The 6,570-nt window shown below is 45.5% G+C and overlaps 1 pseudogene; it reads left to right on the top strand.

Annotated features, from left to right (window-relative positions):
• Window positions 1-4,045: 4,045 nt before the first annotated feature.
• On the top strand, window positions 4,046-5,768 carry LOC126994117 (hemocyanin-like; annotated as a pseudogene).
• Window positions 5,769-6,570: the final 802 nt, after the last annotated feature.

Below are 6,570 nucleotides of genomic sequence, written 5' to 3'. Positions count from 1 at the left end.
ACCTGGGCCACGGCTCACACCTTTGGGCTACCTCTCTATTGGCCTGCCTGTTATGTTGCTCCGTTGTTAATAACTTGTTAATTCTGACATTATCTCGCCCACGGTTTTGTGTTGCTCCTCCGCCACTCGTTCTCTCCATTTATTCCGAAATACTTAGATCTGTTTCTTCATTTATTTCGAAACATTTCCAGCTGTTTCTTCATTTACTGCGAAATACTTATATCTGTGCATTCCACGACAAGCTTAGGCCTATCACATTTGTCAGTGCCTAGTTTATTTGCCGCAAAGTTTGTCCACCGCGTTCACCCACTTGAAGATAAGAAATCCATCGCTCCTACTTCCTCTTCGATCCTTAACCTTGCTCTCATAAAAGATTATGATATACTAAAAAAAATGGGTTAATAAAAAACGTTAATGATCTCTAGCTAAAACGATTTTTTGTGACGTAGTCTGAGACTGTTAAGTGTTTTCTCTTTTACTGTCATTGAGGAAGAGCGAGGTGGGGCAGAGCGGGGCAGAGCAGGGCAGAGTTGGGCCAACTGCCCCGCCCAGGCAGAGATCGGTCGACAGTGGCTTCCAGTTAACATACATATAAGATGCACATAAAAATATGAAAAAAAACTTATGATTTTCTCAATATTTCGGCTTATGTTGCGCGAGTTAGTCCGTCTGCCTGTTTGCGATTAATTCTCTCTCTCTCTCTCTCTCTCTCTCTCTCTCTCTCTCTCTCTCTCTCTCTCTCTCCACTCGCGGAAAATTTATGATCCTCCCCAACACGTGAAGTTCCTCGGGTGAACGGGAACATCACAGCTTCGGTAATTAGGAGACACCGGTGGAGATTTATGTACGGGTTAAATGTCAGGTGCAACAGAATGTCTTTTGGGAATTCGCTGTAAACAGACAAGAGAAACCAGAATATTTGCATACAGCTCGTTACCTGAAGTCCAGGAACACATTTCTAAATATTCTAGTCACCAATTAAGGGTTGATATTGCATACGCATGAGGCCACGCATGATATAGTTAACAAGAGGACAGTCACCTTGCGTTGGGCGGCCCCTAGAAACTAGTTATTTGCCCTCCGCCTTCCCCGTATTCCTGGTTTGCCTTCCTCCGGCCTTGTTGTTATCACTTATTTATGCTAAGGCGAAGGAGATACACTTATGGCAGAGAAGGAAGCATTCGGACGGACTTTGTGTGTGTGTGTGTGTGTGTGTGTGTGTGTGTGTGTGTACTCTGAAGAGGATCAAGTAGAGCTCAGGGAGAAGCATGAGCCAGCCACGAATGGCGCAATTATTAATTAAACTCTTGCCCTCTCCACTAACGGGCTTGGGGTGACCATTAGACCCAATCATGAAAGCCTACCGACGCTACAGGCCAAATGAATAAAAAAATCACAACTGAGGCTGGGCATGGAAGTGATATACAGGGGCCCCGGATCATTAAGGGAGGGCGGATGGGTGGACTCAGGGAAGGGAGAGACATATAAAGTATTTCAATCAAAGAGGCATGTATCGTGTGAGTGCGTGTTTGTTTGGGGTCGTGTGGTGCCTGTGTGTGTGTGTGTGTGTGTGTGTGTGTGTGTGTGTGTGTGTGTGTGTGTGTGTGTGTGTGGTGGGGGGGGGGCCTCAACGCAAAGCGGGAAGTAGGGTATTGCCACGCACTCACAAGTCCTGATACACACACACACACACACACACACACACACACACACACACACACACACACACACACACACACAGCTGGTAATTGCTACTAGAGACAATGGGATTCAGGGGGTAAGTCTAAGAAACGGCAAAATTATTCATATAACATCCCGAGCCACAGGCCACAATCCGCGCCTGTTTGTTCTAAGGAGAGATTCACTCTACTGACGGACTCTCGGCTCTGACACCTCAATTGTCGGCCGCTCCGGGCGATGACATGATGCTAAAACGTGTACACACATCATTGAGGGTTTTACGCACATTAACGCTTCCTAGTGATATTTAGTGCTACATATTCAAGTGACCCGGAAAATGCAGGTACCTTGGGAGGTCAGGGGTGGGCAGGGCGCTCTGCAGTGGTGCGTGAAAGTGACACATTAAATTTAGGCTGAGTGGATGTAAATGAGTGTCCCCTGCCCACGGTAATTCATCACAGATAGTTGATCTCTCTGCACCTTTTGTGTGTTCAAGCAAGAAAACACTTGTGCGTGTTGCCTAAATTCCAGCCTAATTATCAGTGATGTGTCAGTTGTTCTAGTAATTGACTCTCTCTCTCTCTCTCTCTCTCTCTCTCTCTCTCTCTCTCTCTCTCTCTCTCTCTCTCTCTCTCTCTCTCTCTCTCTCTCTCTCTCTCTCTCTCTCTCTCTCTCTCTCTCTCTCCTATCATTTTCTATTCTCATCACAATCTTTTCTATTTTCTCTTCTCCACTCTCTTCCTACCCTTTTATCTTCCCTCCTCGCCTCTCTTCTCTCCTCTTCTCTTCCCGTGTCCTGTCCTCTCCTCTTCTCGTTTCTTCTCTCCTTTCCTCTTCTCCCTTCTCCTCCCTGGCTCTCTAGATCCAGTTTCCAATAATTACTGTTTCTGCAAGTGATAATCATGGAGCATAAGGTCCCGCCGAAGCCAAAGCAAGAGATTCAGGCGATGAGGTAAGCGAGCGGAGGTATGCAGAGCAGGACGTAGCGAAAGTGACCGAGCACAGACAGGCACCACAGTTACGACACCCGGGAACCCGGTAGCCCCGCCCGAGGGAGGTGAGCCACGAAACAGCGAGTACTCTCCAGGCAGGATAATTCAAGCATTTGAGAGGTCACACAACACTGCATTACTTAACTATGTATGGGTGCAGATAAGCCTGGAAAGAGCTGTGGTAGTCATAACGATGGGAAAGTATATGGCAGATGTGTGATGTGATGTGCATATTTCTAAGCTCTCCGGACATATATAAATTAATGCGAGTAAAAAAATAGATAAGAACACAAGCATCTCCATGACACCTCCGTGCAGTACAAACCCACGGCTCAGCCAATCGCGTCGTACGTATCCACACACATATGCAGGGAAGGTACTTAACCACCACCTGACATGGAGGGAGTGGGTGCCCAGGCGGTCACTCTCTCCGTGCTCCACCGACGCTGAGGTGCTAAGGGGACCTGATGGATGTACTATTAACTCCTAAGGTTGTGTGCGACGCCGCCTAGCCGACGCCGCCCTGCCCAGGGTTAAAAGAGGAGTCTAGCCAGAGCACAAATCCTTATTCCTTTCCTCAGCGGCAGCAGCAGGCCGAGCAGGGGGGGCTGAAGGTGCAAGAAATGGTACTGCTGGAGGTGTGGGTGTCGAGTGGAAAAGCAAAAATAAAGAATATAATGAGAAAGAAGGAAGAGATGGTATCGATGACTGACGAGTGAATAAAATATCAGATATGATATTTCTTCTTTAGACACGCATGAACCTTTTTTTCTCCGTCTTTATAAGTGCCTCCAAGTGCACCTCATTTGCTCATAAACGTTTGATGAATATGCGATTACGGCCACGACTTGCGGTGTAAACTGAAGCCTTCTCCTTCTCCTCCTTTCCTTCCTCCACCTTCATCCTTCCTTTCTTCCCTCCCTCCCTTCCTTCATCTATCCATCCACTCATCCGTCTCTTTCTCCTCCGCCTCTGCCTTCCGCCCTCTCTCCCTCCTTTTAATCTCCACGTGTGTGTGTGTGTGTGTGTGTGTGTGTGTGTGTGTGTGTGTGTGTGTGTGTGTGTGAATATATATATATATATATATATATATATATATATATATATATATATATTTATATATATATATATATATATATATATATATATATATATATATATATATATATATATATATATATATATATATATATATATATATATATATATATATATATATACATAGAAACATACATACGTACATTCTTAAACAAACACATTTATACCTGTTGACATACATACATAAGTCATCAAGTAGCAGTAAACAATCAGCAACGTAAGAGAATTACAAAAAATAAAACAAATTTGTTACTAAGGCATCCAAGTGGAAACAGTTATCGCGCACCCCCCGTGGCCCGCTGGGTATATAAGACGGCAGCAGGTTAGCAGAGGCAGCACTAGCTCCAGCATGAAGGTCCTGGTTGTGTTTGCTCTCGTGGCCCTCGGCGCCGCCGCTGCCTGGCCCGGCGTTGGGTTTATGTCGGATGCCCCAGCAGGTAAACTATAGTGCATATGTGGTGATGTTCTTGTTTTAAATATTTTTCTCTTCCACAAATTTACATAGCCTGAAGGAATGCGCACACACACACACACACACACACACACACACACACACACACACACACACACACACACACACACTAATGTGCTTTGATTTTTTATTCTCGCATTATTGAAAAATTGGAAATAAATGTAATAATTTCTTATACACACAGTGTAAAATCATCAGAGAACGTTCTTTTAGGTAACACTTTAAATACTAGCATAGGATTATTAAAAATCCTGTAGCTAATTAAATGTATATATCAATATTTGATTCACGACAGATGACTACCAGATACAACGTGACGTGAACTACGCCTTCTACAAGATCTTCGAGCCGATCCGCGACAGCAACTTGCAGCAGAAGGCCATGACCTTCAACCCAGTGGCGGATACCTGCATGTCGAGAAGCTCGTGGACAAGTTAACAAACAAACGATTGCTGGAGAAGAAGCACTGGGCTACCGCCACCAACAAACGCCACCTGGAGGAGGCAGTCATGCTGTTCGAGGTGTTCATGCAGTGCAAGGACTGGAACTACGTCTCCAGCAACGCCGCCTACTTCAGGGAGCGAGTCAACGAGGAGGAATTCCTGTACGCCGCCTACCATGCCATCAAACACTCCCCTCTCACACAGCACGTCGTGCTGCCAGCCGTCTACGAAGTCAAGCCCCACTACTTCACCAAGGCCCAGGTCATCGGGCAAGCCGACGAGGTTAACGAGATGAAGCTGAGGAACATGGTCTTCCAGAACATCTTCACTGTCAACCTCCACGACATGGAACAGAGAGTCGCCTACTACCGTGAGGACCTCGGCATTGACACTCACCACTTCATGATCCACCTGGAAAACCCATTCTGGTGGAAGGACACCTACGGCTACCGCATTGACAGGAAGGGAGAGAACTTCTACGCCCACCACCAGCTCCTCAGCCGCTACGACGCCGAGCGCATCTCCAACTACATGCCCCTCCTCGAGGAGCTGAAACTGGACGAGCTGCTGCACGAGGGCTTTGCTCCCCAGACCACCTACAAGTTCGGCGCTCCCTTCCCCATCCGCAACGACGACTTCCAGCTGCAGGACGTCCACAGGGTCGGCAAAATCCACGAACTTATCCACATGGTGGACCGCATCAACGACGCCATTGCCCACGGCTATGTGGAGAGCGACCAGGGAGAAAAGATCAATATTGAAAATGACAACGGCATCGCAGTCCTGGGTGACATCATCCAGTCGTCTTACTACAGCCCCAACCGCAAGCACTACGGCAACCTCACCACCCTGGCCTACACCATGCTCGACCGTCAGGTTGACCCCAAGGACAAATACGACCTGCCCCCTGGCGTGGTCGCCCACATGGAGCTATACCCCCGTGACCCCGCCGCCTGGGGGCTGCACAAGCGCATCGACAACATCTTCAGGGAGCACTGTGATTATACAGAAATAAGACAAAACCAAAACTTTTTACACAACACAGAAAACCAAAGCAGAGACTACTAATAGCCGATATGCTATATCTTTATCTTATTTCATCTCATTTATGTCACCAAGTAGCACTGTTGCTAGTTATGTTATCTTCCAGTGATACTATATGTTTGTTGAACTTGCCAACTAAATTTCTCCATTTTAAATGGTTATCATTTTTATAATTTTTATTAGTCACTCTTAATTTTATAACTGTCATTTGTACTGTCAGTATTTTTGAGAAGTATTCGGCACCAAACGACAGCAGTTGTGGCGCCACGACCTCACGCCCCTAATCAATCTGCCAGGCCCTCCCCGCCCGCACCACAGGCCTCCCGAGCAGCGAAATGGATGGACAGAGCGAAGTAAAACTGAACCCTTTGATGAAGTGCTGTCATGTGGCGTTGTAACTTACTTCAGTTTGTTGATTAATTGTTTAACTGACTGACGAGTTGGCTGATTGACTGATTGACTGGCCGATGGATTGATTAACTGATTGATTGATTGAGTGACTGATGAATTGATTGATTGATTGATTGATGAAATGACTGATGGATTGATAGATTAACTAATTGATAAAATGGCTCATGGATTCATTGACTGACTGATGGATTGATTAACTGATTGATTGATAAAATGACTGATGAATTGATTAACTGATTGATAAAGTGACTGATGAATTGAATGATTAATTGATGGATAAAATGACTGATGAATTAGCTGATCATTTGATTAATTTACTAACTGATGGACTGACTAATATTTTGAAATGATTCACTTACTAATTGATCAATCTTTTCTTCTTCTTCTTCTTCTTCTTCTTCTTCTTCTTCTTCTTCTTCTTTCCTTTACT

Source organism: Eriocheir sinensis, unplaced genomic scaffold (genome assembly GCF_024679095.1).
Source record: "Eriocheir sinensis breed Jianghai 21 unplaced genomic scaffold, ASM2467909v1 Scaffold722, whole genome shotgun sequence".
Classification (NCBI taxonomy): Eukaryota; Metazoa; Arthropoda; class Malacostraca; order Decapoda; family Varunidae; genus Eriocheir; species Eriocheir sinensis.
This window is presented reverse-complemented; position numbering and strand designations above follow the sequence as displayed.